Raw genomic sequence first — 26,351 nt, 5'->3', positions numbered from 1 at the left:
GTATCAGGACAAAGAAAGTAACTGGCAGACAGAAGAATGGCAGACAAAATTAATGGGCTACGCAGAATTGGATATAATGACAGGAAGGATTCAAAACCTGCGGCACCAGAGATTCACAGAAGGTTGGAAGAAGTATACGAATTATTTGAAGAGCAACCGTAATCAACAAATTACATTAGTGGGACCACAAGAAGTTTTGTAAGGAGAAATAGATGAAAAGTTGCAAAGCAGAAAAAGAATAGAGATATTGGGTATGAGATTTAAATGTAAGAAATGTATACTAAGTGATTAGACTGGAAAATTTTCAGATGTGATTGATGGAAGTAAAAAAAAAAATTGTATAAGATGTAAAAGTATGTTTAATTACTGTTGAAAATGGTATGTTAAAAAACTAATAAAAATTATACATATATATTTAAAAAAGGACAAAGAAAGTAACTGGTCTGGCAAGTAGACTCCTGTTCAAATTCAGAGCCCCAACCACAGTGCAAAGCAGGATCCACCTGTCTCCTTGTCTCTCCCAATCTGGTCTGCAGCTCTTGAGCCATGGCAAGGTATGGCAAGTATGTTAGATGGCTGGTGGGTGTTTGTGAGTGTCCTTTTTTTCATTCTACAACTCAGCTCTCTGGTGATTTGCCCTCTGTCTGAGCTTGCAGAACTTGGTCACCATGGGGTTTTGAGGAAGTAGCTGATGGGGCTGAAGACTTCCGAAGCAATAGTGGAAGAGACAGACAGAACCTGGTCAGAAACTGACAATATAAAAGATTTTGTCAAGCACCCTGAAAAAGAGGCAGAAGAAGTCTCTCCCAGTCTCCAGCACAGGATTCAGGACAGCACTAGTTTTGGCTCTCTGTGCAGCTGTTAAAGGCACAGTTTGACTTCATCTAATCTATTGGATTTCCTGTCCAATCAGTTTGACTTCATCTAATCTGTTGGATTTCCTGTCGGGCTGTGAATCTCAACAACAGGCATCCCAATACTGCCTCGGTTTCTGGTTTCTATATTAAGCTTGACAATTGACTTCTCTGCAGTTTTCTTGCCTGGCTTATACCAGGACTAAATATGACCCTGAAATATGGCAATGAGGAGAGAGGGAGGGCGATGTTGCCAAAAATCACTTGATTTAAAGAGCAAGGATTTTATCTGAAGGGCTGGGGTAGGGCCTTTGACTGTATAACGGCTCCCATCTTGCATTTATAACGGAACCTTTCCCAAGTGCATGAAGAAATAATTGGCCTTGCCAAATAAATAAGGCGTTACGTGATAAAGCAATGAAATGAATGAGAGTATCTGACCATCTGAACAAATAAACTTGATTAAGAGCCTGTTGGGAGGAAGCAAAATATGTCAAGACAATATCGGCTTGGAATTCATGTCGAAAGAGCAGTTTATCTCCAGACGAAACCTGCTGGAGGAGACACCTCTTCACACTGAAAACCTACATTGGGGAAAGAAAACAGAAAAAAAACAACCGACCTCTCATATCCTGACTGCTTTGAAGCTTCCTTTGTTCATGTCCCTTCTTCTGAGACAGGCTTATGCAACGATTAGCTGTGGACTGCTAAAACAAATACTCAGAAAATCCAATTAATTAGATTTACTAATGTGCCTGGTAAGGCGTTGTGCTGTTTTCTACCCAATGCAGAGCATACACACCGCCACTCATCCGTACTGGCTGCTTGTATTATCCTACAAAGCCCTAAATATTTGGGTGTTAATAATAATAGTTAATGCAATTCTTCTCCTTTCTGTTTTAAGTCCCAAGGCCTCTAGAATTAAGAGATGAGACAAAAGAATCCACATTTTCTGCAAATACTTTCTCAGTGCTGCTGATGTATGCCGTTTGACAATTCTTCAGCATTTCCTTGGCAAAATACCCCCATATTCTTTGACATTGCTCTCGCTCTCGCTTGCCCCTCAGTGACCAAACTGAGGGGTGAAATAGCAACGTGAAATCTCGCCTATCATTTGGGTGTAATTACTCCTCTAAGTGCCGTATTTTTCGCTCCATAAGACGCACCAGACCATAAGACACACCTAGTTTTTGGAGGAGGAAAACAAGAAAAAAAATATTCTGAATCTCAGAAGCCAGAGCAGCAAGAGGGATCGCTGACCCAGACCAGATGGTAAGTGGCAAGAGCAGGGCCCTCAGGCACTCACACAGGGAGTCCTCCTGGGCAGCAAAGCAGTCCTTTTGAGGCTTCAGGCCCCACCCCAGGCCAGATGGTAAGTGGCAAGAGCAGGGCCCTCAGGCACTCACAAATTGCATTTGGATAGAAACTGCTTCTCAAATGGCTAGGCCTAGTCTTTATAACCCTGTACCTTCTTCCAGAAGGCAGAAGCTGAAAGAGATAATTTCCGGGGTGTGCACTACCCTGTTGCTATCTCTGCAGCTTTCTTATGGCACCTGGAAGCATAGATTTGATCCAAGGTGGGAAGAGTGCACCCAATTATTCTCTCCGCCGTCTTGACAACCTTGGACAGCATTGTTTTTTCCCTGACCGTGCAGCTCCCAAACCACACACACAGACCATAAGTTAATATACTCTCAACAGTACAATGGTAAAATGCCATCAACAGGTCCTTTGAGAGATTATTTTTCCGGAGGATTCTCAGAAAATATAACCTCTGCTGTGCTCTCTTCATCAGGTCTTTGCTGTTTTCTCCCCAGGTTAGGTAATCTCTCAACTCCATTCCCAGAAATCGAAACACCGAGACCTGTTCCACACACTTCCCCTCAATAATAAGCGGCTGAATATTCGATTTACATTTCCTAAAGTCATGGATTCTGGCACCTCATCCATTGTTTGTGACCTGTTCAACTTTCACCCACTGGATTCTGTTTCACATTCATCAAAAATCCATGCATTTAAGAGCTGAGAGTTTCCCCCTTATTGTAAATTTTGAATCTAAGGTGAGAATTCTATCTAGATCTAGAGCTTCCCTTCTGGCCTCGTCATTCTTCTTTTCTCTCCCCTCATTCTTCCCATTCTTTTTCCTCCCTCTTTCTCCTCTCTCAAAAAGATGGTTGCCATGCCGCTGATGCAACTTCCTCTTGGGAAGCCCATCGACTGAAGAGCCATTGTCATTAGACTCATTATAGCTTCATAACTTCTGGACCGGAATGCTGTAAGTGGCCATATAAGTGTGTGAAAATTGACTTTAGTTGATAATACAGTTTTGTTGCCTGCATCCATTTTATCTTCCTGCTTTTGTGATATTTCTGTGCTAGGGACTTGGGAATAGCATAGCTGAACATCCCAGAGGCATACTCAAATCCTTCATTTCAGGTCTTGGAACATTAGCTTATTTCACTACCAGTTGCATATATATATACCAGATGGCAGGGGAGAGGACGGAGGGAGGAAATCTCTTCTTCAACTTCATCAGCTGAAAAACATTAAAAGAATGCTAACATTTTAGCAATGCTAATTTATGTAACTCCATGTTGCCTGGCAGATGGATACCATGATCCTGTCTGAAAATAATTACGTGAGGAACTGCCAGATAATAAAATAGGAACTTAAGCCAGGAATAGGCAAAGAAGTACCCTCTAGATGATGACCCATATCTGGGTTATAAACTAAGAGAGATTCAAAACAAAAAATAAAGTTTCTATTTTCAATCTATTTTTTTCCATTATTATTTTTTTACTTCTCCTACTCAGTCCTTAACATGATTTCAGCAAAACCACAGGAAGGAATTTTTTTCAAATTATTTTTTTTTGCAGGGCCCCTAACATGAAAGCTGTGCCAGCAACCAAGCTCTGTTCTTTTGTGTACTCACTTAAATATATGGTAAGCTACTTGTACCCTTCTGCCATACTTGTAAATTTTTTTATTCCCCTTTAGCTGCTTGATTTATCTCCACACCCACACAGATCCCCTTTATAAGAATTCCCATTGACTGAAGTGATACTTGTTTATGTGAGCCAAGCTGATAAACTGCAGGCCCGGCTACTGCTGGGTGTAATGCTGTGATGATTATGACGCCACAGATGTTGTTTTCTTTGAGTAGGCAAAACAGGCTTAAAAAACAAAACAAAAAACACACGACACAGGCCTTCCCTTTGATCCCTCCGAAGGTCCCTGCAGCCAAGTGGCAGCGATTCAACATCAACAACCACCACAAAGCAACTCTGGCTTTTCGCTTGGTGATAAATCACTCCTATTTCATCTGACTCAACTTGATCGAGAAAGGCCACCTGCTTCATATGGAACAGGATTGCAAGGTGCAGGTTTGTTTTCTAGATGACATAAAAGGTAAAGGTAAAGGGACCCCTGACCATTAGGTCCAGTCATGACCGACTCTGGGATTGCAGCACTCATCTCGCTTTACTGGCCAAGGGAGCCAGCGTACAGCTTCCGGGTCATGTGGCCAGCATGACTAAGCAGTTTCTGGCGAACCAGAGCAGCACACGGAAATGCCGTTTACCTTCCCGTCGGAGTGGTACCTATTTATCTACTTGCACTTTGAGGTGCTTTCAAACTGCTAGGTTGGCAAGAGATGGGACAGAGCAATGGGAGCTCACCCTGTCGTGGGGATTTGAACTGCCGACCTTCTGATCGGCAAGTCCTAGACTCTGTGGTTTAACCCACAGCGCCACCGCGTCCCTTTCTGAATGACATAAATTGAAGCAAATGAAGTTCATGCATACAACAGAACTTTCCTGCCTTCTCCTTCCACCGCTGTGCCCCAGTGAACCCCCAGAACAGATTTGGGAGGGGAACATCAATTAGCAATAATCATGGCTTGGATGAACCTCATTGGCTCTGATGCCTATGGAAGACTTTCTACAAATGTTACTGATTGGGAATTTCTTTCTTTCTTTCTTTCTTTCTTTCTTTCTTTCTTTCTTTGGAAAAATGTATTGGGTTAGATCTTGGGCATCCTGTAAGGGAACTACCGCTAAATGAAGAAGGGGATGTGATTTTTCACCAATTCTTCCACATCCAGAGAGCGTCTCCACTCCCATCGTTCTGCCCGGACACTGAGGTCCAGCACCAAGGGCCTTCTGGGGTTTCCCTCCCTGCAAGAAGTGAGGTTATAGGGAACCAGGCAGAGGGCCTTCTCGGAAGTGGCGCCCACCCTGTGGAACGCCCTCCCATCAGATGTCAAGGAAATAAACAACTATCTGACTTTTAGAAGACATCTGAAGGCAGCCCTGTTTAGGGAAGTTTTTAATGTTTGATGTTTTATCGTCTTTTTAATATTTTGTTGGAAGCCGACCAGAGTGGTTAGGGAAACCCAGCCAGATGGGTGAGGTATAAATAATAAAATATAATTATAATTATCCTCAAGATTCCCTTTACCTCCTGAAAAGCTGCTTTTTTGGGGGGGGACCCTCTGTTACCTGATCTGCTTGTCTGTCTTGTGAGCACATGCATGCAAACACATATCTTTGATTTATATTCACTGAAAAGCTAATTTGGGGAGATTAGCAATACTGTATTGTTATTACTAATATTTATTAAATTTGTATACTATCTTTCCTCCGAAACTCTAGGGTGGTTCACAACAGAAAAATACAAAATGAGAATACATAATATAACGGAAACAAAAACCAACCAATACTGCTCCTCCCACAAACAATATTATCCTTGGGAACTTTACCTGAGACAACATCACACATACTGCATGGTTTGTGTTGGCTGTGATTACATTGCTTACTTTGGGGGATTAAACAATTGTGTATTAGAAAACACCATCTCTGTTGTTGTTTAGGTGCTTGTTGGAAACTTTCAACAAGACCTCTAAGTAGAGATAGTTGTGCCAGTTGCTGTTGTATAAGAAGCTGATTTTATATATGAATCTGCTGTTTTTAAAATTGTTTCATATATATTTTCGCTTTAAATTTTGTTTATACCTGCAATTGTTTTAGCTGTTTTTATGTATGCAGTTATTTTAGATGTGTTTTTATTATAGATTGCTTCAATCTACATTGAAGCATGCAGATTCCATGTGCCTCACAGGAAGCAATTCATAAATGAAATGAAATAAGTAATAATAACATCAATGACTAGAAGTAACACCAATAACAAGAAAATAATATTTATGTGCTTCCTCTGGAGAGCTAAAAATAAACACTCCGCAGTTGCAATGACAATATTTCTTTATGGAAGAATAATGACTTGAATGTAAGAACTTCCCAATATAAAATGATATAAAAGCAGCAGAGTGGCTTTTCAGCTTGAAGCACCACCACAGAAAAAGACATAATATGAAGGGTTAATAATGCAGTAAACGAACTAACCCATCCATACATTGCCTGGAACATATGCTTAGTTACTATTTCAGGAACAGAGGGAAAGACTAGAGGCAGGAATTGCCTTAAGGTGAATTCTAAAGCCTCAGCTTTGCCATGGAGGAACGTGGAAGAAAGAGAACACTATTATATGAGTGAGATCATGGGAACAGAATACAGGGAGAGGGAAGGAGAGTGAGATGCATTTGGGACGTGGGTGGCACTGTGGGTAAAACCTCAGCGCCTAGGACTTGCCAATCGCATGGTCGGAGGTTCGAATCCCCGTGGCGGGGTGCGCTGCCGTCGTTCGGTCCCAGCGCCTGCCAACCTAGCAGTTTGAAAGCACCCCCGGGTGCAAGTAGATAAATAGGGACCGCTTACCAGTGGGAAGGTAAACGGCGTTCCGTGTGCTGCGCTGGCTCGCCAGATGCAGCTTGTCACGCTGGCCACATGACCCAGAAGTGTCTGCGGACAGCGCTGGCTCCCGGCCTATAGAGTGAGATGAGCGCACAACCCTAGAGTCTGTTAAGACTGGCCCGTACGGGCAGGGGTACCTTTACCTTTTTAAGAAGAGTGAGATGCATTTGTCCCAGTGAGGAAGGGAGAGAATGCTAAACCCAATTTTCCAAATTTTTCAGTGACAAGTGGAAATAGCATCACACTAAGCTTAGATGCTTTGGAAAGGAGGGAATAGTTGATCGAATTAATCCTTCCACCTGTCAGAAATGTCTAATCAGAGTGGCCAGTTATCTGATCCCGTGGCTACTTCACCAGGTTCTTGTGAACCCATCAAATCATTGGCATTTTGAATAAAAAATCCCCCCTTCCCGAAAAATGCCTGTGGGTGCCTTCCTGATTGCTCCTGAAGCAAAATAACAAATATGGCTCAGAGGGAACAAGGACAGCCAGAGAATGGGAGAGTGTAGTGGATTTAATAAAAGTCTCTAGAAATATATAAGAGCCAACTCTCATTGCCATCCATGGAATAGAGTTCCTGAAAAAGCATAATAATAATAATAATAATAATAATAATAATAATAATACCCCGCCCATATGGCTGGGTTTTCCCAGCCACTCTGGGAGGCTTCCAACAACATATTAAAATACAGTAGTCCATCAAACATTAAAAGCTTCCCTAAACAGGGCTGCCTCCTTGTTATTGTATAGAGCTGCCTCCTTGTTATTCAAAAGGTTGAATAAACCAGGCATGCAAAATTTGATCTGAATCTGAAAGGACGTTTTTCCGTAAATATCCAGGCTTGGACAAGAATGCCATTACCTAGCCAGAGACATTGGTGGTGAGTTCCTCAGTTATGCCTATTAAGGGCTAAAGCAAAGTCACAGGAGCGTTTCCATCTATCCAACAATCTTATTCTAATAAGGGTATATCACGCTTGGTAGTAGTAGTAGTAGTAGTAATAATAATAATAATAATAATAATAATAATAATAATAATCCGGTTGTTCCAGCCACTCTGGGCGGCTTCCAACAAATTAAAACACAATACAACATCAAAGATTAAAAACTTCCCTGAACAGGGCTGCCTTCAGATGTCTTCTAAAAGTCATAGAATCATAGAATCATAGAGTTGGAAGAGAACACAAGGGCCATCGAGTCCAACCCCCTGCCAAGCAGGAAACACCATCAGAGCACTCCTGACATATGGTTGTCAAGCCTCTGCTTAAAGACCTCCAAAGAAGGAGACCCCACCACACTCCTTGGCAGCAAATTCCACTGTCGAACAGCTCTTACTGTCAGGAAGTTCTTCCTAATGTTTAGGTGGAATCTTCTTTCTTGTAGTTTGGATCCATTGCTCCGTGTCCGCTTCTCTGGAGCAGCAGAAAACAACCTTTCTCCCTCCTCCATGTGACATCCCTTCATATATTTGAACATGGCTATCATATCACCCCTTAACCTCCTCTTCTCCAGGCTAAACATGCCCAGCTCCCTTAGCCGTTCCTCATAAGGCATCGTTTCCAGGCCTTTGACCATTTTGGTTGCCCTCCTCTGGACACATTCCAGTTTGTCAGTGTCCTTCTTGAACTGTGGTGCCCAGAACTGGACACAGTACTCCAGGTGTCTGACCAGAGCAGAATACAGTGGCACTATAACTTCCCTTGATCTAGATGCTATACTCCTATTGATGCAGCCCAGAATTGCATTGGCTTTTTTAGCTGCCGCGTCACACTGTTGGCTCATGTCAAGTTTGTGGTCAGCCAAGACTCCTAGATCCTTTTCACATGTACTGCTCTCAAGCCAGGTGTCACCCATCTTGTATTTGTGCCTCTCATTTTTTTTGCCCAAGTCAGATAGTTGTTCATTTCCTTGACATCTGGTGGGAGGGCATTCCATCAGGGCAGGCGCGACTGCTGAGAAGGTCTCTGCTTGGTTCCCTGTAGCTTCACTTTTCACAGTGAGTAAACCACCAGAAGGCTCTCAGAGATGCATTACCAGGTCTGGGCTGAACAATGGGCGTGGAGACGTTCCTTCAGGTACACAGGGCCAAAGTCATTTAGGGATTTAAAGGTCGGAACCTTGAATTGTGCACAGAAACGTACTGGTGAATATTTGTATAAGGATGAGCTTGGATCTTTCAAGAAGTACAATTGTATGTTTAATTAAGTCAGGTTATGATTGTTGTTGTCCCCATTCATTCATTCATTCATCCAGCATGGTTTTACTAATAGCTGTTGCTCCCATTAGATGTGGCAATGAATTATAGAATTAAATAGGGCCATTTCAGCCTTCTGTTTGTGACTGGCACATTGGGACATGCTTGTGACTTGTACCATAGGGACTTCCCCTAATTTACCACAATGTGACATAAAGGTAAAGGTAAAGGGACCCCTGACCATTAGGTCCAGTCGTGACCGACTCTGGGGTTGCGGCGCTCATCTTGCTTTATTGGCTGAGGGAGCCGATGTACAGCTTTCGGGTCATGTGGCCAGCATGACTAAGCCACTTCTGGCGAACCAGAGCAGCGCACGGAAATGCCGTTTACCTTCCCGCCAAAGCGGTACCTATTTATCTACTTGCACTTTGAGGTGCTTTCAAACTGCTAGGTTGGCAGGAGCAGGGACTGAGCAATGGGAGCTCACCCCGTTGTGGGGATTCGAACCACCAACCTTCTGATCAGCAAGTCCTAGGCTCTGTATTTTAACCCACAGCACCACCCGGATCCCACACTGTGACATAGTTGAGAGCAAAACCAAATAATGCATACAGATATGGAGCATGTGCAGAGTTCCAGTTGAACTGAGTACAGTGTGGGAGAAGAGACAGGTGGGCTGCAGTGGGAATTGGCAAAAATCGCTTCCTCCAGCAGGAGCAGTCACTGCACCTAAGTCCGTTCCACGAGTGGAAAAAGCCATTCGTGAAAATGGCTTTCTAGACTCAATCTTCTCTGAATGAGTTTAATACATGGGTTGTTTTCCCACTATACTCAGAGTAGAACCACTGGAATCAATGAACCTGTTAATCATGTCACATGATGCCAATGGGTCTACTCTGAGCAGGACTAGCATTTGCCACAACCCCACAGGTAGTATTCTGTTAATTTTACTCACAGCAGATCCACTGAAATTAATGAACATGTCTAAGATAGGTCCATTAATTTCAACAGGTCTGCTCTGATGAAACCACCCTATATATTTAAAGACATATTTAGAGTAACATAATTATTTTGCAGCTGTTCCACAAAGGTTTACTTCTCATGAAAATACTTCTATTACTTCAGCAAGAATGCTGTCATACAGAACACATTTTCTTGGGTTGCATTTTAATACTGGCAATATTACCATTAGGGAAATGTAAAAAAGTGTAGTAGCAAGATATTAGGCTGTGCTGTACAAAAAAGCTTCCTGTCAATCTTGTATTGACAAGTGAGATGTATTGATCAGTTAGGTCTTTGCAGAAGATTAAGCTGCCAGAGCAGAGAGTAGGGGCACACACACACACACACACACACACACACTGCCATTCTTTTCTGAATTTATTTAACAAAATAAAATGATTAGCCTTTGAGACTAAAATCTCTCACAGTGCCTCTAAAATTGAAAACGTCTCTGCGAATTGCCAGAACAAGTATGAAAACAGTTCGATCGCTTGGCAAATTAGCTGGTAGCAAATTACCGTATTTTTGTGTGTATAACACGCCCCCTGTGTATAAGACGCCACCTATTTAGGGGGACTCCAAATTAAGAAAATGGGGGGAGGGTTGCCCTTTTTTTGGAGGGGATTGCCCACAGTTTTTTAGCTGGGGGGGGGGTGCCTAAAATTGCTCACCTGCCTGACCAACGATGACAACTGCACGGCCACCAAATGCACCAATCGACTGCCCACTCACCGCCAGCTACCACCAATCGACCACACTATTGCTGCAGAGCCAGTCTATCAACAGCACCCTTGCTGCAGCCACAAATCACCGCACTCATGGCAGCAACCAATCGTCAGTCCACCCTCTACACTACCCGTGTATAAGACGACCCCAAATTTTTAACATCTTTTTTAAAATAAAGAACCCTCGTCTTATACATGGAAAAATATGGTAGCTACCAGAATCACCGGTGGGATTTTCAGCTGTTCCTCCTCTTCCTGGTATATTCACATTATAAATTCTTTCTTTGGAAAGCTAGCTTGAACTTGGATCCCATCAATTTTAAGGCCAAACTACACATTACATTAGGGACGCGGGTGGTGCTGTGGTTAAACCACAGAGCCTAGGACTTGCCGATCAGAAGGTCGGCAGTTCAAATCCCCATGATGGGGTGAGCTCCTGTTGCTCGGTCCCTGCTCCTGCCAACCTAGCAGTTCGAAGGCACGTCAAAGTGCAAATAGATCACTAGGTACCGCTCTGGTGGGAAGGTAAACGGTGTTTCCGTGTGCTGCTCTAGTTCGCTAGAAGCGGCTTAGTCATGCTTTGGCCAAGAAAGTGAGATGAGCGCTGCAACCCCAGAGTCGGTCATGACTGGACCTAATGGTCAGAGGTCCCTTTACCTTTACCTTTACACATTACATTGGAGCTCCAGGTTGGGAAATCCAGCTAGACATGGATGATTCTAGAAATCTTGTGATCAGTTTAATCTTCTTGAATTTCTTCTAATTCCATCTCACTCCTTCTCAAGCTCGGTTAAAATATGCATATTTTAACAAACCCTTCCATGTTACATGCATGCTACATACAATGTCCATATTCTGCCTTTTGTTTTCCGGATAGTAAGAGGCTCCCTTCCTCTTCTTGTTCCCTCCACACTCCAGGCAGTGGTGTTGACCTAGGTTCCATTCTCTGTCCTCTCAGTCCAAGACTAGTCTCAGTCACTGCATTTCGGATCATAAAAGTAGGTTTCAGATTTTCAGACTAAGAGACCAGAGGCGACCAGGTGAGTTTTCATTCCAAAATTATATATTTATCGATGGCATATGTGTGTGAAATTGTTTTGAGCCTGGAGCAAAAACCTAGCAAAGAACCCTGCATTTTTCTTACCCTTTGAAATAGTACATATCATATGTTGCCTGGGATCAAACAAAGGTGAACAGTGGTGAGCAGATCACAGAAGAAGGCCAAATTTAGGTGATCACATAAACAATGGAATTTCATGGAAGCTGCTGAATGAATAAAAATTGACTCTTGTGCTGAAATAAAAATTATCCAGTCCAAAAATATGGCTCAAAACTCACAGAACTTAACTTCAAAGCAACATAAAAGAATACAAATTACATTAGTTGCACATTTCTTACGCTGATCCCGGCATTAGGCAAAATAACTTAATTACGAATATCTTGTATTGTGAGCTAAAATCAAAGCTCTGCCTCTGCAGCCGCTATAAGCCTCAGGCTCTTTGCTGGAGGCAGAGAGAAAACACATCCATTCTCTTCAGTAGCTTAGAACAAAGAGACACCACACCCAATATGGATGCCTACCAGATTAGCATATGCATAGACCTGTAATACTACCCTTTTCATGTGATTCTGAGATAATCACCTTGTGACTGAGCCACAGAGTCCCATGATACAGCCCCATTATGATTAACCTGGTAGGCTCTTCTTCAACAATACAGGAACATCATATATTTCCCATTTCAATGGACATTAAACAATTATACTTAACATGGACTGCGTCCTTGAAGTCTGATGATGCCCATGCCTTGCTTGGAGGGTTGATTGAGAAGGTTGCATAAGTGTATAGAAACTAACCAACTGCACAAAGAGAAGATTTATCTTTACCACTCTGCTCACTTTTTTGCTTCAATAATAATAATAATAATAATAATAATAATAATAAATTTTATTTATATCCCACCCTCCCCAGCCAAAGCCGGGCTCTAGATGCTCTTACCACCAAAAGGTTTGGGCTGAAAAGGGATCCTTGCCCCATTTTGGATTTATATCTTTAACTGAAAATGATATTTATTTCTAATTCCTTTCTATTGACAAATTTGCTTGCCTTTCCCCATGTAAAAGAAAAACCTAAGCTAGATTGACATTTTTGTTCACAATGACTTCAGCACTATAATTTTCATGCATAAAGACTTTGTAGAATTAAAGGAGGGAGGGGGGAACGGTGTCTAGGAATTTCCCTGCATGTCTGAGCGAGCGCTTGCTTTATTGCTTCAGCTAATGCATTAGATGTGGAAACTGTTGTTGATCAAATGCTTGAAAGATACTTTGCTTATTATGGTTGTGATGAATGTTAAAAAGAAAAGTGCTGAATAAGTCTAGCAGGCCTCCAAGTGGTAATATTTCTCTCTCCTTCTGATTACTTTGAAGATATTAGAGAGGAGCTGAAAGTTCTCAAGCACCTCCAGGCATTGTTAGTAACATCTGTTTTCAAGTTTTCTTTGCAGGTTCCTGTAAATATAGTTTCAAAGTCACCCATTTATAAACTCCCTATATTTCAATTTATTATTATTATTATTATTATTATTATTAACCTCATCATCTTTCCAAGCTGAACTGACTAGTACATAATCTTTTTTGTTCCTTATAACAGCTGAAATCAAGTTCAGAGCCTGTGTAGTCAATAAATGGTGATCTTTGAACCATATTTTGAAGCACAAACAATTCCAATCTGTTCATGAAATTGCCCCATGTTTACTAGGCACTGAGTGAATAGATGTGCCAAAGAGGAAGAGGGAATATTGTGAGTTGTTTGAAGACGAATACTAGCTATGTGATAACGTTCCAGTATTGTTATTTCCATGCTTCTGCAAACTTACATTTAAGAGTTTACATTTAAGAGTTTACAGCGATACAGTAATGATTGGGATCTATGCGTAGTGGGTTCGTCTTAACTCATACTGGGCGGGGCTCTTGCATTTTAACTGCTGCTGTGCTGAAACTTGTTTTGACATTTCTTGTTGGTTCAAGTTTTATGTCACACAATCTTATAACTATATCTTTGCAAGGTTCAAAATCCTGCATAACCCCCCCCCCCCAAAAAAAAAACCCCAATTGATGCAGAAAAAAACGGAATGCAACATATTCACAGCAGCACAATATGGACCACCTTCAAGAGAAGACTTGCTGGCGCAACCAAGTCTTAAGCTAATGCCTAAATTGCATTAATGATGGGGCCAGCCTAACCTCAGTAGGCAAGAAAGCTCCATCATCTTGGCACCACAACACTTAATGCAGTCTTTTCAGTTGATAGCATAGCATTACAAGGAGCTGTCCATGGTACCTTAGTTATATATTGTAAAGGTCAGGCAGGGTATAACAGGTGAGGCTATCCTTGAAGTACACTGCATCCAACTCTGACTTATAGGATTTTGCCAATCTCCCTTCCTCCTTACAGCTGTCCCTCCTCCAGTGCACTGAGAGAAGAGAGGGCAAAAAAGTAAGATACTCTGAGCCCGGCTTTGGCTGGGGAGGGTGGTATATAAATAATAATAATTATTATTATTATACTAAGGAGGCATGGGTAGCTGCAGTGGCGTAGCGTGGGTTGTCAGCACCCGGGGCAAGGCAAGTAATTTGCGCCCCCTAACCCGTGGATTTGTGCCCCCTAACCCTAACCCCCAGATGTTGCGCCCGGTGCGACCGGCCCCCCTGCACCCCCCACGCTACGCCACTGGGTAGCTGTACTCAACAAGTGAGAGGCAGGGAGCTTTGGGTTGGGTGCTGTAATTTGGAAGTTATTTATTGGATTTGCAATAGTGGACTGAGGTAAGAAGAGGAAGAGAATGGAGGAGCAGTTGGTGCTTCTTTTGATTTTTGCATAACATATTTTATTATTGTATAGGATACTCCTCATGGAACAAGCCATTTTTGCATGGTGTATTGAAATGGTGTTCAGCCAGTGGATGGTGGTTGAAATTTTGGGCTGGAAGGTGGGGAAGAGGGAGGTGGGGAAGAGTCATGGAATGTTGTGGTATGAGTGTGTGAATTGTTAGTTGTGTGGCTTATGGGAATGTGCTGGCTGAGGATTGCCTGAGTTGAGTGAGGTGTTGTTGTGTAGGATATGGAACTGAGCCAGAAATAAGGCATGTGTCAATGTTGTTGTTGTTGTTGCTGCTGTTGCTGCTGTTGTCAGATTTATATCCCGCCCTTCATCATAGGATCTCAGAGCGGAGCAGTTCACAAAATAAAATACAGGATAAACATGGTAACATGGTTTGGACACTTGCTGAAAATTTGCCTGCCTTCTGATGCTGTTGCTGACAACTGATGCCAGTTATTAGACATGGCCTTTTAAAGTTACCATATTTTTTGCTCTATAAGACTCACTTTTTCCCTAATAAAAAGTAAGGGGAAATGTGTGTGCATCTTATGGAGCGAATGCAGGCTGCGCAGCTATACCAGAAGCCAGAACAGCAAGAGGGATCGCTGCTTTCACGGTGCAGAGATCCCTCTTGATGTTCTGGCTTCTGGGATTCAGAATATTTTTTTTCTTGTTTTCCTCCTCCAAAAACTAGGTGCATCTTATGGTCTGGTGCGTCTTATAGAGCGAAAAATATGGTACATTTTGAACTGATTGTCAAAGCTGTTGGATTTATTCTATTGCTGTTACTGTATTTTCAACAAACCACCTTGAGATATTTCCATAATAGTCTTGAGAGAGTTTGAAAATAGGCAGTACAGTATATAAATATTTAACTAAATAATAGTAAAATAGGTAATTGGTGAATGAATATTCAGCAGAGCACTAATTTCAGCAAAGATTTCTTTCTGGTGATTTTGGCCGTGATCAGTAGTAGCTGTTGTTTTGTTTTTGTTTTTTTTTAAAAAGAACAACAATCTTTTCCTGTAGCTGATTGCACTGGTAATGAAGCTAATAGGATTACTCTTAAGGGGCTCACACTGCTGTGAATATATATGTACGAAATATAGTTCAGTGACAGAGTGTATGCTTTGCATACAGAAACTCCCAAGGCCCAGTCCTTGATGTCTCTAAAGAGGGATAAGAAATACTGAAACCCCTGGCCAGCTGCAACCAGGCACTGCAGACAACCTTGAGATAAGTATGGCTTGTAGAAAGAGGCTTCCCATGTTCCTAAATGTCAGAGGTGGTAAATCTCATGCCCAAGACATGTCTAGGCCTCTCTGTTGTAGCCCCATCTGAGTCCTGTTGCTGAACAAGCAGGGGCAAGGGTCTCTGAGGAACTCTTGGCTAAGAGCAGAATCCACATACAAAGTCAAGCCAAGCCAGGGGTCAGGGAAAACAGATTCAAGGATCCAGCCTCAAGGTCAGGAAATCCAGATGATTACAGAACCAAGGGTCCAGTCCAGAGGCCAGGGCTGGAAATTACAGGTGTTGTTTCCAATATCTGACCACTGCTGAGAGCTCTGTTCAAGAAGCCCAGAGCTGGTTCTCATCAGTGCCAGCTGGTTCTCATCCGTGCCTTCTGTTCTGTGACCTTGAAGGCTGATCAGGTGCAGGTGGAGTCCCCCATCTTCAGACTGCTGTTCAGCAGGCAAAACTGACTCCTGGCTCATGACACACACTCTCTGATCCTCGGAACGCTCCCCGGGACGCACACCTCACTGGACTTACTTTGCACCATGTGTATTTCTGGTTGGCTGGAATGTGTCCTTGAACTTTGGTAATGCCCTTCCAATTGGAGAGCTTTCTCCAGATGGAGAAGGCTGTGTGAGTATCTGTATTTTGCCTACTGTAGAAAGGCAAAATTTACATTTGTTGCTCCACCCCTTTCTGCCTCTCGCCCTGTCCAACACTGGCATGTGGCTCCAAGAAGAAGAAGAAGAAGAAGAAGAGTTTGGACTTGATATTCCGCCTTTCACTCCCCTTAAGGAGTCTCAATGCAGCTAACCATCTCCTTTCCCTTCCTCCCCCACAACAAACACTCTGTGAGGTGAGCGAGACTGAGAGACTTCAGAGAAGTGTGACTAGCCCATGGTCACCCAGCAACTGCATATGGAGGAGCAGGGAATCAAACCCAGTTCACCAGATTACAAATCCGCCACTTTTAACCACTACACCATGCTGGCTCAGAAGGGAATCTGTCCCTCAGGCTGAAAAGGTTTCCCCACCTCTGCTGTATGTGACTCCACTGCATTAATGTTGTTGCGCTAGGCAATTTCAAGGCTGGCCTGTGACCCACTGTGTTATGGGAGATGGAACTGTTAAATTCCCCTTTGACCAGAAGTGGCTTATGGTATGAAATGGAACCACTACACTAGCTTTCTGGCAGGTGGGTCACTGTTGCTTCCTGAGAGGGAGAGGGGAAGGGGGCAAAACACAAACCTCCCCACTGCCTCGCTCCTCCTCCTCTCTCTCCAAGGAAGTAACAGTGACCTATCTGCCAGGAAGCTAATGTGGTCATTCCACCCCATACAGCGAGTCCCTTCTGCCTTTTACAAATAAATAAGAAAACCCAACATTGCTCTGGCCCTGGCTTCCATGCAAATAGCTCATTGCATTGGCAGTGGGCAGAGCTGTCCTATCATATTTTGCTTTCCAGACACAAATGTTCCTTCACAGCTGTGACAGAGCAAGCCATTGTTTGCACAACTGAAACAAGAGCAGATGGTTGCCAGAATTACGTAAAGGCTTCATGGAAAGAGAATTCAAGTTGCTGTGCACAGAGTGATTTCCTTTTGCTTTCTTATGGGAGAAGACATAATATTGCACTGGATAGATAATAAATTAGGTTGAGGAACTGTTGAACATATGGGTCGGGGAATTGTCTCCATAACCTTCTCCTCTTGTGTTCTGTAAGTGCTTTGATCTAAGCTCTGTTAATGTTTTATTTCCCTTCTTCGTTGTCGCTGATGGACAGCTGTTTCTCCATAAGGCCCTCTTAGCTCTAATAATCAGGATGGGGGTGTTCTGGCAGAAACCCTCTACAGCATCTGACAACGATAGCACTAAGGTTGGAGCAGCTATGCAACAAACAAAATCTGTGTCACAAAATGTATCACCAGCCCATCAATGGCAATGTTAACATTAAACATTCAGTTGAAATCTCTCAAAGCTTTAGATGTCACCATATGGGTTTCTAGCTATGACGTGGAGTATCAAAATAGGAACCTTGGAAAATTCAAATACATTTTCTGCCTATCAAGGTTGAGAACATTTTAAGGAAAGCATTGACAACCTCAGGAGATTGTGGAAACTGCAACACACACACACATAACGAATGCTACCTACTTAAATCTTCCTTTTGTTTACTTGTGGATAGTCCTTAGTTATTTTATTTTTCTCTTAGATGTGCCTGCATTTCCTGGCATACTTTTCAGCCTCTTTCACGGTTTCAAGAATGTCCATGGGGCCTAGGGGTAACAGGAGCAAGCCACTTCCCCAATATTATCACACCCAGCAAAATATGTGAACAGATCCTAAGTATACATGCATAGGCTCATCCATTCAATTGAGAATCCTTTTTTTGTGTAGAGCAGGCATGGCCAAACTTGGCCCTCCAGATGTTTTGGGACTACAACTCCCACCTGTTGGGATACGGCCAGGGAGACAAAGGCCATCATGCCTCCACGTCGTCTCAGGACAATCCATCAATCTCCTGTAGATACAGTATCAGTCAATTAGCGACACGAGCCTCGGAAATAGCTGTCCACATCCCAGGACTCATGCACGCCCTTTTCGCAGAGTTCGCACAATGAAAGTTGCACTCAGGAGAGCCTATTTACAACTTTATTCAGCGTTGGTCAGAACAAAGGAAAAACATGACTGCCTGCCTGCGTGTCGAGGCACAGAGAGAAAACGAAAGCTATATACAAAACAGAAACTTCCTGTGAGCCGGAAGTACGCAGACTTTGTGACTCACAACAGCCTGCTCCCTTTTTAAGGAGGAACGGAAATATCCTAACACCACCATCCTTAGCTAACAGGACCAGTAGTCAGGGATGATGGGAATTGTAGTCTCAAAACATCTGGAGGGCCACGTTTGGCTGGCCTGGTGTTGAGCCTGTTAACTAAACATCATTAATGGAATACCTATAGGTTAGGAGTGAGACTGGTTCCTATAACCCCCCACCCCACCTTGCCCATACATATTTACTTACTCTAAATGTGATATGAAAAGATCTATAACACCTGATGTACCCACACACCAGTGTTATGAATCCATGGGAGCCAGCACTGCTAAATCATGGGGGGAAGCCATTTTTAGTGGCAGCTAAATTACTTGTATCAAGACTGCAGTCTCTTGTAGAAAAGAGAGATAGAGAAACATCAGATCAAGAATAATGAAGTTCAAATGAAACTTTGAAGTTTACACGGTCTCATAAGTTAGCCATCATCTTTAAAGAAATCAAAAGTTTGTTATAAACATAATATAAAATACGATTTTAAAAGTATTATTTTTAGATTTACCTTGTAAAATGCATATACATTTTTTATTTTTATTGCATGCATAATTGTCTCATCAGAATTATCTCTAATACAGCTAGCTTCTTTTTCTCAAAGATGATCATTTTGACCTTTTATAAAGCTTTCACACGTAATTGCAGAACATCGTGATAAATATATACTATAAATACTGAAGAAACGAACTCCGGCTTATCATATGATTGCATTAGCTGTTGCCTTCTATAGGAAGTAGATTATAAAGAGTGTCACCATTTGAATATGACATTTTCCCAATGGCTGTCTTCACTATATCATGTTCTTTTCAGCTTGCAAATCAAATGTATTTGACATGAGGCATGTCACTTATAGGCATCAAACTACCTTTCCTCTCCTTTATCCATCACTGCCAACATGGGCAGATAACTAAAGAAGAGAGAAAAAGATCATGATAATAACCCTCTGTATTTCTATAGGAAAATATATTCATTTTCAAAAAGCTATCTGTTGCAGAGGTTACTGAGAATGGGAAACTCAATTATTTTGACTTGATTGAGACTCGCTTCAAAATCTTACAAAAAGAAAAGAGAAAAATTGGTGTCGCAGACGTTGATGTAAGACACCCAGAATTGAGAGGAGTCAAATCCATGAGTTTTATTATATAAATTGCCTAAGCAGTGTAAATAAAAATATACCCCCAAAATACAATGATGCAGTTGATGAGAAAGAAGCATTGGGGTTTTCTTTCATTTTCTATTTTTAACACTTTCTAGTCTCTTGACTAGAAGCAGGTGGTGCTGTGGTCTAAACTACAGAGCCTAGGGCTTGCCGATCAGAAGGTCGGTGGTTCGAATCCCCATGACAGGGTGAGCTCCCGTTGCTCAGTCCCAGCTCCTGCCCACCTAGCAGTTCGAAAGCACAAAGTGCAAGTAGAAAAATAGGTACCACACTGGCGGGAAGGTAAAAGGCATTTCCATGCGCTGCTCTGGTTCGCTAGAAGCAGCTTAGTCATGCTAGTCACATGACCCGGAAGCTGTCTACGGACAAACACCGGCTCCCTCGGCCTATAGAGCGAGGTGAGTGTGCAACCCCAGAGCTGTTCACGAATGGACTTAATTGTCAGGGGTACCTTTACCTTTAGTCTCTTGATTGTCCTGTGTTTTTTGATGGAGTCCACATTTCTTTTCAGGCTCTCAGACGGAGGGCTTGAACCCCTCATGGCTTGCCCTGTAAACATCTAGCCCAGCAGCATAAACCCAGTCAGTTGCATTGCGTATTAGCAATTCAGCCACTCAATTCTGAAATATTGCTCTCAGCATCAGACACTAGCATCTTCTATGTGACTGATGAGCATTTAAAAGAAATCACTATTGGCCCGTGATTAAAATGCCCAGTATGAATCTGTTTTCAAGATATACAGGACGTCCCAGCGCTCTTGTTTGGCAGAGTAGCTAAATTACAGCTAGGAAGCCAGATCATGTGTGATACTGACTCTTTTCTTGAAATTAAAACAGTGTCTGAACACTTGTTTAAATATTTAAAAAAAAACTTCTACTTGCAGAACATATAGCTAAAGAAGAATATATACAAAGTATTTCCATTCCAGTTTTTTTTAGTTGAAGATTACAGCATCTTCCTTCAATAATAATAATAATAATAATAATAATACCCTGCCCGTCTGACTAGTTTGCCCCAGCCACTCTGAGAGGCTTCCAATATATATAAATATATATAAACATAATGAAACATTAAACATTAAAAGTTCCTATGCAGGGCTGCCTTCAGATGTCTTCTAAAGGTTGTATAGTTAACATCAAACATTTCTCTGATGAAAATAGGGACGTCCTAAGGGAGAGTGGGATATTCCAGGTTCAAATCAGAAACTGGGATGGCTTCTGTAAATCCGGGTCTGTCCTGGGAAAATAGGGACACTTGGAGGGTCTGTATATTACACATTTTAAAGAGCAAACATGTGTCCAAAATGCTGCTATCACTCTTTAACACAGGAATCAATGAAATTATAAGTAGCAAGATTTTTATTTACTTTTGAAAAAGTACAAACTTGTTTTTTTAAAAAATAACCAATGAAAACCAAATGTAAATCTACAAAACTACAGGCCAACAAAACTGTCAAACAGAAAAAAGGAAACCTATATAAAGAAACTAAAAAATATAATTTCTTTAAGTATTGCAGAAGCATGACACCAGCCAGTGGGATTGTTAGATGACAGAGGTGTAAAAAGAACATCAAGGGAAGGCGGGGAAATTGCCGAGAAGCAGAATTAATTATTTGCATCTGTCTTCACAGTAGAAGATGATGGAGAGAGATACAGACTTGAAGCAGTTGTTTTCAGGTGGTATATCTGATGAAGTGTCACAAAGAGGAAAGAAGATAAGAAGTTTAATAAAAGGTGGTGAATTAAAAAGTAATGCATTACCACAGCTGGGTGGCATTTGCCTGGAACTTTGCAAAATGCTCAGACGTAAACTTGTAGAACCAACACATTTAATACCAGCTGAAAGTGTTGCCTAGCATTGCCTGGGAACTCAAGAAAGAAAGAAGGACGGAAGGAAGGAAGGAAGGAAGGAAGGAAGGAAGGAAGGAAGGAAGGAAGGAACCGCCTAAGCTTAACCCACCTCATTTGCTGCCACCCAGCAAACTGGCTCCTGCGTCATCTACTGCCATCATCCCTGGGGCCATAGGCAATGGCGAAAAATAGATCAGCCCCTAGCACTGGTCCAACACAGAGTTTGTGGTCAGTTCTTAGTTCCCCATCTTTCCACCCCCTAAGTCCTGGGGTTGCTTCTTGCTTCCTTCATTGCAGGGGTTCCAACCTGAATAAAATATGGGGGAGCAGGTAAGCCCCATCCCACATAATTGATCACATGATGCAGCACACACACACACCATGTGAATGGCAATGCTCATCAGCTTTTTTGGAGTGCTGGCCCCCTCAAATATTTTATGGGGGGGTGAAGGGACCTTGGCCCCTAGGATTTGGCTCCTATGCTTCATTGGGGGTCTCTGTTTTCTTTGCAAGTCCTTTTCAAGGGTCTGCTTCTGTAGCACATGCCTTGCTGGTAATATGCTGGCGAAGCGGATTGCTGTAGCTTACAGGATTGAACCCTCAACTCAACAGACTGAGGTTACAGTGGAACCTCGAGTTGTGGATGTAATCTGTCCCAGAGGTATGTCCACAACTTGAAGCGTTTGGATCCAGAAGCTCTGCGTCTGCGCATGCGCGAAGCATGATTTAGTGTTTCTGCGCATGTGTGAGCAGGAAAACCCAGAAGTAACCCGTTCCGGTACTTCTGGGTTGCTGCTGCAGCACACAAGACAAAAACATGCAACCTAAAGTAGATGCAAAATGAGGTATGACTGAATAATAATAATAATAATAATAATAATAATAATAATAATAATAATAATATTATACACTGCCCATCTGGCTGGGCTTCCCCAGCCACTCTGGGCGGCTTCCAAAACAATATTAAAATACTGTAATACATCAAACATTAAAAGCTTCCCTAAACAGGGCTGCCTTCAGATGTCTTCTAAAAGTCTGGTAGTTGTTGTTCTCTTTGACATCTGGTGGGAGGGCATTCCACAGGGAGGGTGCCACTACTGAGAAGGCCCTCTGCCTGGTTGCCTGTAACTTGGCTTCTTGCAGTGAGGGAACTGCCAGAAGGCCTTCAGCCCTGGACCTCAGTGTCCGGGTAGAACGATGGGGGTGGAGACGCTCCTTCAGATATACTGGACCGAGCTTATACCCAGAACAAACTTAGTTGGTCTCTAAGGTGGTACTGGACAATTAAAAAAAAAAATTAAATTTATTTTGACTGTATCAGACCAACACGGCTACCTACCTGAATCAACAGACTGAGGTTCTTCTCAGTCTGACTATGTACACTGGGAACAGGAATACATACATAGTTAAAGCATAGTGCACAGGCTGTGAGAAAGTCCTCTTGCAAATACATTCCCTGTCTCCAGTTCCCCTTTGGGACTTCAGAACTCCACACTACTGAATCAAGGGCATCCTGATCAAATTTGCAGATGACACCAAACTGGGAGGGGTGGCTAACACCCCAGAGGACAGGATCACACTTCAAAACGACCTTGACAGATTAGAGAACTGGGCCAAAACAAACAAGATGAATTTTAACAGGGAGAAATGTAAAGTATTGCACTTGGGCAAAAAAAATGAGAGGCACAAATACAAGATGGGTGACACCTGGCTTGAGAGCAGTACATGTGAAAAGGATCTAGGAGTCTTGGTTGACCACAAACTTGACATGAGCCAACAGTGTGACACGGCAGCTAAAAAAGCCAATGCAATGCTGGGCTGCATCAATAGGAGTATAGCATCTAGATCAAGGGAAGTAATAGTGCCACTGTATTCTGCTCTGGTCAGACCTCACCTGGAGTACTGTGTCCAGTTCTGGGCACCGCAGTTCAAGAAGGACACTGACAAACTGGAACGTGTCCAGAGGAGGGCAACCAAAATGGTCAAAGGCCTGGAAACAATGCCTTATGAGGAACGGCTAAGGGAGCTGGGCATGTTTAGTCTGGAGAAGAGGAGGTTAAGGGGTGATATGATAGCCATGTTCAAATATATAAAAGGATGTCACATAGAGGAGGGAGAAAGGTTGTTTTCTGCTGCTCCAGAGAAGCGGACACGGAGCAATGGATCCAAACTACAAGAAAGAAGATTCCACCTAAACATTAGGAAGAACTTCCTGACAGTAAGAGCTGTTCGACAGTGGAATTTGCTGCCAAGGAGTGTGGTGGAGTCTCCTTCTTTGGAGGTCTTTAAGCAGAGGCTTGACAACCATATGTCAGGAGTGCTCTGATGGTGTTTCCTGCTTGGCAGGGGGTTGGACTCGATGGCCCTTGTGGTCTCTTCCAACTCTATGATTCTATGATTCTATGAATCTCCCAATGTCATTTGTGCCATCTGCTGATTGACAAGTGGGTAGCTCCGCTTACCCATCAAATTTGGCCCACAAGGCAGATTCTGATATGGATCGGGCCTGTGCAGCCAAAAAGGTTTTTCCACCCATGCTGTGGAATTAAAAACTATTCATATAGCATCATTATTTTATATGTATTTTTTGTCACACTGCCCATCCCTACTTGAAGATGTCTGAGCTTATGAAAGTGGCCACATACTGATTGCCCAGAAGTGCACAGCCAACCACTCCAATTATACAAGGAGCTAGTCAACTTGGTTACTATCTGGCCCAGGGATGAGCAAACCTTGATCAGAAATGGTCTGTGCTGTGATACAACTTGTAACAAATGAGAGAAAGTACCAACGATTGGTGCGGGGGGAGTAAAATCTGAAAGGTGGACAGCAAAGAAGGTTTATTGCCTTTCAAAAGGGGCAGTTAGATGCACAGTACTGAGTTTCAATGATGTGCTGTTGTGTCTTTGGACAGTGGTTCACAGTGCTGTGCAACAGCCCCTGAAGAAGAATCTGCAAAATGCATTGCACTAATGAATCTTTTTTTCCCCTGAGCGCCACTGAGATTTTATTTTCTTTCCTCCACCTTTTGTCCTATAATAAAATTCACCACACCGTATAGCCATGCAATAAGACCTTCTTAAAATAAGCTGGCATCACATGGCAAAGGGTTACCTGCTCTTTCCAGTGGGAAGGAAGGAAGGAAGGAAGGAAGGAAGGAAGGAAGGAAGGAAGGAGACCATACTTCCCGTTCCTCTGTGCTTTTTTATAAATGACTTGATGTTCTACCACAGGAAAGCAGCCTGTGGCCCAGCAGATGCTGGGGCCAATGGGAGTTGAAATCCAAGAACATTTGAAGACCTCAGGTTGCCCATCCCCTGATGTATCATATACTGACAGTAGAATCTTATAATGCCTTCTCAGAAGTAAATGCCATTGAGTTCAATGGGACTTACTCCCAAGAGTATGGGATTGCGGCCTGATCCCTTTGCTGTGAGCTTTCGGAGGAATCGTGTTTCTATTTTTGCCGGGCTGTAATCTACTCTATCAGGGACACTGGTGGTGCTGTGGGTTAAACTACAGAGACTAGAACTTGCTGATCAGAAGGCCGGTGGTTCGAATCCCCGTGACGGGGTGAGCTCCCGTTGCTCGGTCCCTGCTCCTGCCAACCTAGCAGTTCGAAAGCTCGTCAAAGTGCAAGTAGATAAATAGGTACCGCTCCGGCGGGAAGGAAAACGGCGTTTCCATGTGCTGCTCTGGCTTGCCAAAAGTGGCATAGTCATGCTGGCCACATTACCTGGAAGCTGTACGCCGGCTCCCTCGGCCAATAAAGCGAGATGAGCGCCACAACCCCAGAGTCAGCCATGACTGGACCTAACGGTCAGGGATCCCTATACCTTTACCTTTTAATCCACTCTATCAGATACATTAAGGGTTATTCTGAATTATAAGTATGGGAGGGGTTGGCAGGGGGGATATAGCACATTACTTTTTTAGGGGGGATATTGTAAAAAGTGAGGCCAGAGGAAAATGAAATTCAGAAAATACAGACTGCGATAATTGCATAATTATCACTGCCTGTACTTTTCGGTGTTTTGTTTCCATCACTCTCTGTACTTTTTCTGCCCGTCATTTCTTCCTGACCTCACTTTTTACAATCCCTTCCCCCCCCCACCCCACCCCCATGCATCTGGTGACATCGACTGTACTCCATGAAAGCTGATGCCATAATACATTTGTTCCTGTTCCCAGCAAAAACGAAAAAGAGTTTCATGGCACCTTAAAGACTACAGCTACCCCTCTGGGAATTAATTCATGTAGTATTCATCGAGTCTCTTTTTCTTTATCAAAGAAACTAAGCAGGTGATTGTGGTGTGTCTGAATACCAGGCAATGCTCCTAAAGTAAGCTTTTCTTTCCCTTCTCAGTTTTGGTGTCTATTATTCATTCTGTCTCTCTCTCTTAAAGTGATGCTGAAAAAAAGAAGAATTTCTGTTCAGTATTTAAAACTGCATTTCTTGTTAAATTATCTCAGCTGAACACATGAGAGGAACAGCAATGTGAAGATTTAGAAAGCCTTAGTGTAGTGAATGGATTACTTTTCATATAAAGAACTCCATAAATTCTGCTTGCAATCCCCTTCTTCCAGGTGCCAGAAATCCCATTGATTTTTATAAAGATGGATTACCATCCTGCAATGACTTTTCATTTTCACCATGATTTCACTAATGGCAGGACTTCCGCCTCCAACAGATAAAGAAAATGATTTTAAAACCTAATGAATAGGAATCAGATCAAGCAGCTATCCTTCTAGCCAGATTCTTGTCTGTCCTTCCCCCACCCCCCTGAATCTCCAATTTAAATTGAAAGGTGTCTGTTAT

At 42.7% G+C, this 26,351-nt stretch overlaps 1 long non-coding RNA gene across 1 annotated transcript in view; it reads left to right on the top strand.

The window, feature by feature from the left end:
- Window positions 1-26,351, top strand: part of LOC310658318 — a 648,769-nt gene that overhangs the window by 384,555 nt on the left and 237,863 nt on the right. The gene's annotated exons all lie outside the window — the stretch shown is intronic.

Source organism: Podarcis tiliguerta (assembly GCF_965153285.1).
Source record: "Podarcis tiliguerta genome assembly, chromosome: 10".
Classification (NCBI taxonomy): Eukaryota; Metazoa; Chordata; class Lepidosauria; order Squamata; family Lacertidae; genus Podarcis; species Podarcis tiliguerta.
Note: the sequence above shows the minus strand (reverse complement) of the source record. Positions and strands in the feature narration are given on the sequence as shown.